Consider the following 9,740-nt stretch of genomic DNA (forward strand, 5'->3'; position numbering starts at 1 on the left):
CTCACTCCATGCAGCTGACCAAAGTTGTTGTCACGCCCAGCTCCGTCTGATCCTAATGTGTGCCAAGCCCACTTCGTTACCTCCTGTTTCTGCCTGATTGTTCTCACCTGTTGCTCGTTACCCTTAGCTTGTCTTGTGTACTTGGTCCACATCTTGGTTAGTTTCCCCAGTTCTGTCATTGACGTTGTCCGACGTAGTGCCTAGTCCTGTCCCTGTCTGCCCGTCTGTGAGCAATAAACCTCGTTTGCCTGTCAGTCCGGCTCAGCTTGCCTACTTTCCTGCTCGCCTGCACCGCAAACGTAACAGATGTCAACGCTGCATTTTATTTTAAATGAGAAGTAAAATGCAGTTTTCGACTGAAGCAGCTTATCCTTCCTTTGCTTTGTTACTCGGACAAATTTAAAACGAATGATTAAACATTACATGCATTTTGGGGGTGGCATGGTGGTGCAGTGGTTAGCACTGTTGCCTCACACCTCTTCTGCTTCCAGGATAGGCTCTGGACCCCCTCTGACCCAGTAGGACAAGCGGGTTGGAAAATGGCTGGATCGATGAATATATGTGTCTCTTTTTGTATGTTTTCTAAATAAGACCGCGTGCCCATACCCAACTGTAATAGCGATTAAAGCAATCTATTGTTTTAGTATTTATGTTAAAGCAAGACTTTTATTTTATTACTGTTGTGGGATTAATCTTTGGAAACACTTAAATTTAATAAGCACAAAAACATATGACATAAACATGACTTTATTGTGAGTTTTACAGCTTTTTTGGAGGTCATCGACTCCGCTGCTCTGAGAATTACTGACTGTCTCATTGTTGTTTTGATGGGTTAGCGGTATACTAATGCTATTGCCTATTAACAAAAACCAAAGGTATGATATGCTGAAGTATATCACAGCTGGTGTTTAAAAGGAGCTCGCCAGTTCTATTGATGATAGGACCTTTCTGAAACAATCTCGAACCATAAAATAGGAAGGCAATTCATTTATAGCTCAGTAGCGGAATAAGTATTTTTCCGCACCGCAAATGTAACATTTTCCTTGGGTTTCATGTGTTTGCTGTTTGTGGGCCTATACACCTTTTTGGGCTACTTCTAATTGGTGAGCATGACTGGCACGCGAGAAGCATGGTGCTTGTGATTGGTGAGAATGACTGTCACACAGGGAGCATGGCATGAATTTGTAAAACTATTCTCACAGCGGTTTAAAACCCTGGGTCCAGCGTGCTGTATAATGTATATCCTAAATTGCAATTTTTGCGACTTGCTAATCGCGTTGTTTCAAAACGCTATTTTGATTTGAAATCGATAAATCATGCAGCCCTACTGGGGAGACATACCCAGCACAGACCACTACAGGCTAGACAACAGCACCTTAACTGCCATTCAGTATTGAAATGAAATGCTTGGACTCATGTTCAGACCCTATGCTGGTGCAGTGGGTCCTGGGTCCCTCTTCCGATGCATGACAATGCCCAGTCTCATGTGGTATGCAGGCAATTCCTAGAGGATGAAGGAATTGATATCATTGACTAGCCCCCACACTTGCTTGACCTAAATCCAATAAAACACCTCTGGGACATTATGTTTCGGTCCATCCGACGCTGCCAGGTTGCACCTCAGACTCTCCAGGAGCTCAGTGATGCCCTGGTCCAGATCTAGGAGAAGATCCCCCAGGACACAATCCGTTGTCTCATTAAGAGCATGCCTCAATGTTGTCAGGCATTCATACAATCATGTGTGGGCCATACAAACTACTGAGTACGATTTTGAGTTGCTGCAATAAAATTTCTGAAAAATTGACTAGCCTGCTGCATCATTTTTTCTTTGAATTCAGCCCCTCTGTAGGTTGACAATTTTCATTTCCATCAAACCATGTGGATAACACATTACCCAGTCCATATCAGTATGATAACACAACCATACTTCCATCAGTCTCCACCAGCCACACACTTAAAATACAGACAAAGGAGGTAAGGCGGATCCTCAGGATAATGTTATGAAGGCTGCAGGGCCTGATGACATCCCAGGCAGAGTACTCAAAGACTGTGCCCACCAACTGGCAGGGGTGTTTATGGACATGTTCAGTCTGTCCCTGGCACAGGTTAAAGTAAAATGTATGTGTTCATGGTACGTATTGTCCCTGAATTGCTGAAAATACATGGTTAACATATGATTAGTATGATTAACATAAGTATGATTAACATGATGCAATCAATTGCGTAACATATTATATTGACTACTACAACTACTTTAATAAGCTATAACTCTTTGTGCACCAGTTGGGGCGGCTTCAAGTCTCTTCCTGCAAGTGGTTTCTCCCCCCCTTTGTTCCACTGTCTGCCTCTCCAAGGTCCGAGCTTCTGCGGAGCCAACTGCAGGCAGCTATCACAAAGCGAGGTCACATAGTATTCAAAATAATCTCTTCTGGCCTAAGGCCTAAGACATAACAGACCCAATATGCCTCCCCTCCCGGGCCTAATAATGTCAAATTTTACTTTTTTGTCTGAAATCAGCCACCATCATACCAGTGCCCAAGCAGTTTAACATCAGCAGTCTGAATGACTACATACAGGTGGCACTCACACCCATCATAACAAAGAATGATCCTGAAGCACATCAAATCCTCCCTCCCTCCACCATGTACCAGCATCAGTATGCCTACAGGCCAAACTGTCCCACAGAGGATGCTTTCACAGGAGCTCTCCACATAGCACTAACCCACCTTGAACAGTGAGGGAAATACGTGAGAATGCTGTTTGTGGACTACAGGACAGCATTTAACACTGCTGTCCCCGATAGGTTAGTCACATGACATTCTAACCAACAGGACTCGGACACCACCTTTCCAAGTGTGACCCCCAGCACCAGTGCTGATGAAACAGCATACAGAAATGAAGTCTACAAACTTGTAGAGTGGAGCACAGCAAACAACCTGTCACTGAATACTAAAAAAACCAAAGAAATCATTCTAGACTTCAGGAGACAACAAGAGAACAATTCTCTTCTTAACATCAGTTTAGACCATACTATTTTACCATATTGCTGGGCACTCATCTCCAGGTAGCTCATACACAACAGTTTGCAAGAATTCCCACACTTGTGCACACTACTTGGGATATTTAATATCAAAGACATAGAATGCTTTGAAACAAGTGTCCACAGCCCCCAGCAGCGTACTCTGTGCCTGTCCATTGATTACACTGGTATACAGTGATTTTGGTGCCAACGATGTCTGAACGGTTTTATATTAAGTTTATGGTGCAGATTAAGAATATGACTTTGGTTTTGCCAGATTGACTCTAGTTTCTGAGGTATTTCATAGTTAATTAATTAATTAACGCAACACGTTTGAAAAGCATTCAGAATTGCAAGAATATTTTTATTTTAGTTACAACTAGTAAGTAAACAGTCTAACATCATACAAAAAAGAAATTAAAAATATCTTACAGTGACAGGAAAAAGTTATGTATGATTTGATTAAATAATACAATATTAATTAGTTATTAATTGTTATTAATGTCAATGCTTTGGCAGTGTCTCCGGATCCCATGACGAGCAATGCCTTCAGTACATTCTCCTCAACCGACACACTGAAAGCAGAAGAGAGAGATGGAGAATGCCGGTTCTTTCAAAAAGATTTATGACCCAAAGGTCAAAAAGGTCACGGGTCAAAAGTTCACTGGATGGGCGGGTCTGGGGCATGATGTCACCTGGCTGTGAGCCAGCAACGACTAGTGACGTTGGGAGAGGTTTTTTTTTAAATTATTATTATTTATTTATTATTTATTTATTATTAATTAAATTTATTAATATTATATTTATTTATTATTTAATTATTTTATTATTATTTATTTTTATTTGAGGAGAGTGAATTGTGTGCTTATGAGTGGGTTTTTGTGGGAATAGCCCCGTGCTACGAGGGTGCCGTGGACGGAGCTGAGGACGGGGGCTGAGTGGGTCGGTTACCTGATGGAGTGTGAGCGTACCGTGCCTGTGGAGCGGTACCTTGGGAAGGTCCCAGTCGGTCCAGCGGTCCACTTGGGCATAGCGCAAAGGACTCGGAGGCGGTGCCTGTGGAGCGGTACCTTGGGAAGGTCCCGGGCTTTGGAGAATCCGCAAAGGACTTGGAGAGAGCGATGCTGGAGAGCTGTGAGCTGAGAGTTGTGCTGCGCGAGACTGAAAGAAACCCTGTGAGAATGAACAAGTTGGAGCTAAGAATGAGAGGAGGAGGAGGGTCTGGGTCTGACGCTATCCTCCTCCAATGAACGCTTAGCGGCAGTTTGGGTGTGTGTGTGTGTTGACACCCCGTGCAGCAGCAGCAACAGCTTGGCCTTGTGTGGTAGCGGTTTTCAAGTTTGTGTTTTTCGTCATGCAGCCGTTGTATTACATCAGCGTAGTTCAAATCCCGGTCAAACTGTAATTTGGGCCACACATCAAATTGGACATTTTGTCTTCCAGTAAATTTTGTTTGAAGTTTTGTTTTTTCCCCGACTCACCCGTTATGTACATCGTCTGAGTTAAAAGAAAAAACGTATATCGAAATAGACTTAAGAAAATCAGATAAAACTTGACAGGCCGTATATTTCTCCTTAAAGAATCCAAAGAAGTACCCAACCGCAGTGTAGGATCACACATGCACATATCACAGGGCCTAAATTCCAGGTGGCCTGAGACAAGGCCGAGCCTGGTACGAGAGGCACCAAAGGGGGGTTACACACACAAACACACACACACAGATAACCAGGGAGGCTAGCACTCCAACTTTTATTGCCCAAAGATTTAGGGACCTACAGACAAGCAGAGTGGACTTCACGGACAGGGGTCCCTCGACTTGGCACACAACCCCCTCCCCATACATTCTGCCTTACATTTCACTCACCCAACAGACAAACACCCTAAAGGAAATTTCATTTAAGTTTGGCTTTTGTATACCCTGTATATTGATTTACTCACGACTACTAGTCTCAATATACAGATACGTTATGTTTGTATGTGTCCTAACTTTTAGAGAGTCTTCTGTGTTAAAACCCCCCCTTCTCTTCCAACATTCCTTTGTGGTCCTTATCTGATCTTGGTGGACCTCACCAAGTTTCTTTGTTTCTACCATGCTATGTTAAAAGAACTGAATTAAGGTGTATTTTATCCATTCTGGAGAAGATGAATTGGCATAAGCCACACCAAACAAATTATGTTCTTTCCAGATGTGCAACTTATATTGATATTACCACAAACTAACGGCCATGCCTATCTATGGATAAGATGTGCTGTTTGTAATATGAATATTTGATGTAATATCCGCACAAAGTGTAACATCTGTTGAGGTGCAACCCAAAACACCTGTATCCTATACTGATGTGAATCAGTCACATAGATACAATAATTAATTGTTTAATCAATTAATGCAGATGGTATGAGGTATGTACCTGTGAAGCTGGTATGGCATGTTTGGTATCAATCTGATTGTTAATCACCCCTGATTCCAAATCTGGTCAGTGATTACCATAAAAGTGGATGTATCAAAAGTTATAACAGCTTAATGAAAATCATCAGTAAAGGTAGAATCAGGCGGGCCATAAATCACAAAAGGACTGATACAGACCCCCTTCCGAAAGCCCACCAAATGGATGGCCAGCCATTGGGCCAGGAGTCGAATTCCTGGTCATCCCTATTCATGAACTTTAGACCATAAAAATCTAGCACCTCAGAACAAAGGCGAGCAGAACAACCGCCAACCAGAGCAGAACAACCGCCAGCCGGCGCAGAGAAAACCATCCGCCCGAAGGAGAACATCAGCCCGGGAGAAGAGAAACCCACAAGAAGCCCTCCGGTGAAGGCCCAGCTGAACAGAGAACAGCACCCAAGACAAAGCTTCACCAGGAGAGAGAATCTAAAGGGACTCCACTCCACTGCTCCAAACGCCGCGCCGTCCTGAGTGCCATCAGCTCAGCAGCTCTGCCATCAACTGCCAAGACCCCCCCCCCCCCACTCTTCAACCAAGTAAACCAACTTCCTTTCATTCTAACAACTTAAGCTGTTCTGTTTAACCTGCTATAAGACTTTAGGGTCGTGTTTCCACAAACTATGCTTGCTTTGCAGAACAGTATTTCCCATTTAAGGTTACTCATTTAAATCCGGTCATTGCATTTTCATAATTACATCGTTTGCTGTATTCCGTTATTTCGTGTTTGTTGTTTGTGTTAGGTGTAATGTCTGTCTTATGTTAGTTGTAGTGTTAGTTAGGAATAAATGCATGTCTTTTACACAACTTTAGCCTCCGTCATTGTGTGTCTCATAATAAGTTCCTGCCATTGTGCGATCTTGCTACACGCTCTGAACCTCAAACTCGCCTGAAACATCGCGATTCTCTCTCTCATTGGCCGTGAGGGGAGCTTCGCTACCAATCGTGTACATTACCTGGTGATGCAGCTCGCTGGACGAGCCTTCTAACCCAGGTTACTAAGCGATACTGGTAATTAGTGAATCCCATTTAGGTCTCACATTAACAGACTCACAGGGATACCGCAATTGAGTTTGGAGGAGCCGACCATTCGGCATAACAATTGATTAATAATCAGCATTAAATAATAATTAATTAAACTTTAATTAATTCAAACATATTGGTGGAGAATATTAAAATTTATTTGAGCTATTAATTCCTACAGCAGAAATGTTTATTACACCGAGCAGGGTTTCCCTACTTTGGTAAAAGAAAAACAAGTACCCCGCAAGTATCATTAAGGTCTTACCCCCACTGGAAAGAGAAAACTACACGGGACATGCATAGTTTACCTCCTTTGGTAAAGAAGCACAAGTACCCCCCAAGTATCATCATGGCCTTACCATGCGTGCCACACCCCCACCAGCAGGCCTTGGAGAATATAGGGAGCTTTGCGCGGTAGGGCCAGCACTAATTTTTAAGAATACAGACATGTCTGGCACTATGGAAATGAAAGATTCAGCCTCACCACCTAAGACTCAGCAGGAGCAGGAGGAGGCTGTTATGCGGCCTCCGAGGGCTCCCAAGAAGAAGATTTGTACGAGGCGTAGATGGGTACTTTTGATGCAGCTGTCTGGAGACCTGAGAGTTACCTGGGAGCTGCCCAATGGGGATAAAGTGGTCTGCCTCTTTGACAATGTTGCGGAGGAACTACGCATCTTTCAGGTCACCGGAGATGCCGCAGACCCGGGGAAAGATGACCCGCATCTGGCATGTTTTTCTGAAACGGAATGGGGAAACTTGAAGACTATCGTTATCCCGATGATGAAGGAGAGCACCGACCCCGACTTTCAGACAGACACCACTAGAATGGAGATGCACTATAGATATGCTGCCAGTGGTAAACATCGGAGCACCTTTATGAAGTGGGACGCGACCGGGGAGCTGGACAAGAGAATGCTGAATAAATGGCAGCTGCCTAAATGCGACTGTTGTGGAATGAGAATTCCGTACATGATTTGGATGCGGCTGATTGAAGAAAAGAGCGATTACTTCCAAGCGCTGTTCAAGGACAGTCGGGTACGTAAGGAGATGCAAAAACCTACGCCGTAAGGATCACCCCCCTCCCCTCACCCTCCGCCTGTATATAAGTGGACGCCTTTACAAGCCCTTTCACAAACATCACCATCATCATGGCAGCAGCAGCAAATTACAGCAACAAAGTGTTCTCCGACGACGACGAAAGCAGGGAGAATGAGGCCTTCACCACCAGCATCACAGGCCTCTGATGCTGGAGAGCTCCCTCCGACCCCTCCATCGACACCGGCCTCTGATCCTGGAGAGGTCCCTCCGACCCCTGAGATCTGCACGCTTCTCTCCAGACCCGCTTTGTGCAGAGGGATGCTCAACTGCATAAAAGCCATGATAGTGGGCCTTTTAGCCTCAGTCATCAGGAAGCATCAGCAGAAAAACTGCTACGGCTGCGAGGTGGATCATCCCAGTCAAAGACAGCACCCTTGCCTGTTTCCCGCCGGCAGGAATTACTTTTACATACACTTTGACTCTGTGCTGAGTGACCTCTGGACCGACCGGCTGACACCCGCCTTGATTCACGTTCTGAGGACCCTGGGCATCCAAGCTTCCATCGGCAGGTTGGAGGGGACCGTGGAAGCTATCCTGTATGATCTACGCGAAGCCCGCGACGGAATGCTGGAAATCAGTCGACTGGAACAGGATCAGTTTGAACAGAACCCCGCGCTTAAGCAGATCCTGGAAGAAGAATTTCTGACTCGTTGGGAGGCCCAAGACTAAAACAAAAAGCAATTTGTAATGGGGAACGGTATCGGCTGCGCTTTACAGCGGTTTATGTTAAATGTTTTTTTAGAAAAAGTTAGTCCACTGTTGTTGCATGCTATCGGAAAAAAGAAAAGCGATTGTCGGGATGATTATACTTGTTGCTGCTTTCACAGACTGATATTTGAGATTGCTCAAATCGGAGAACATTATCAGCAGGGAACAGTTTTACTTACTCAGCCGATGGCAGAGAGAGAAGGCCAATCGTCAGAAAGTCTCATACGCGCGTGTCTATCTTGTATTCCCGACGATGAATTTGACTGTAATCACATTTTTATATTTTATGCTTTAATCGTAGATGTAGCTGCCTTTAAATTTCATAATAAGCAGCCTTTAGATGTTAAATCAGATGCTTTCTACTCTGCATACTGTACATGCATCGCTGAAAAGGCCTCTATACGGACCTTACTGCATGTGACATCGCTAATCTACCTCAACAACTGTCACGGGTGTAACTAATTGTATGCCCTTGTAATAACGTTTTTAAACTATATCTTTCACAAAATGTGTGCCCTTGTTAAAACGTTTTTAAACTATATCTTTCACAAAATGTATACCAGCGTTTTTAAACTATATCTTTCACTAAATGTATGCCCTTGCAATAAAATTGAGTTGAATAGCTTTGCAATAGTCTTTGTACGTACATGTTCAGCAGGGTGGCCGAGTGGTTAAGGCGTTGGACTTAAGATCGTATGTCCGTGTGGGTTCGAACCCCACCCCAGCTAAAACTCTTTTCTGAACTCTACGCATATGGGTTAAATGCAGAAAACAACAATTTCATTAATGTGTTCACTCACTGTCTGTCAACAATGACAATAAAACCCCCCTCCCCAGACAGCTATAAAACGCAGCATCCTGGCTCTCACCCCCCACTCGCTGTGTGAAAAGCATGTCTGTTGCCAAGACTACAGCTCGTGTCTTGAGCCGTACATACTATGACCCCAGCCATACGGGAGTGCCTCCAGACTGCAGAGAGCCATGGAGGATGATACTGGGAAAAAAGTGGCTACCGATGATATCAGAGAGTGGCTGTCTATGCAAGACAGTTATACTTTACATAAGCCGGCTAAAAAGAATTTCCCCAGGAACAGAGTGTTTGTATCGAGAGCCATGTATCAGTGGCAGGCCGATTTATGCGACATGCAAGGGCTGGCCACGTACAACGACGGGTTAAAATACCTCCTTACGGTGATTGATGTTTTTTCTAAAAAGGCCTATGCGCGTGCGATAAGAAACAAGACGGGGGTGGCTGTAACGGAGGCCTTTGATTCTATTTTAACCGAGGGGGGTGTGCCCCTCAAGTTACAGACGGATGCCGGTAAGGAGTTTTTAAATGGGACTTTTCAGAAACTTTTAAAAAGTCATAAAATCACCCATTTCACCACGGGTAGTGAACTTAAAGCTTCAGTCGTAGAGAGATTTAACCGAATGTTAAAAGAGAGGATG

The 9,740-nt window shown here is 44.2% G+C and overlaps 1 non-coding gene across 1 annotated transcript; it reads left to right on the forward strand.

Annotated features, from left to right (window-relative positions):
* The first annotated feature begins 8,944 nt into the window (after nucleotides 1-8,944).
* On the forward strand, nucleotides 8,945-9,019 carry trnal-uaa (transfer RNA leucine (anticodon UAA)). Its single transcript has one exon. It is a non-coding gene; the product is annotated as a tRNA-Leu (tRNA).
* Nucleotides 9,020-9,740: the final 721 nt, after the last annotated feature.

This window comes from Paramormyrops kingsleyae, chromosome 1, assembly GCF_048594095.1.
Source record: "Paramormyrops kingsleyae isolate MSU_618 chromosome 1, PKINGS_0.4, whole genome shotgun sequence".
Classification (NCBI taxonomy): Eukaryota; Metazoa; Chordata; class Actinopteri; order Osteoglossiformes; family Mormyridae; genus Paramormyrops; species Paramormyrops kingsleyae.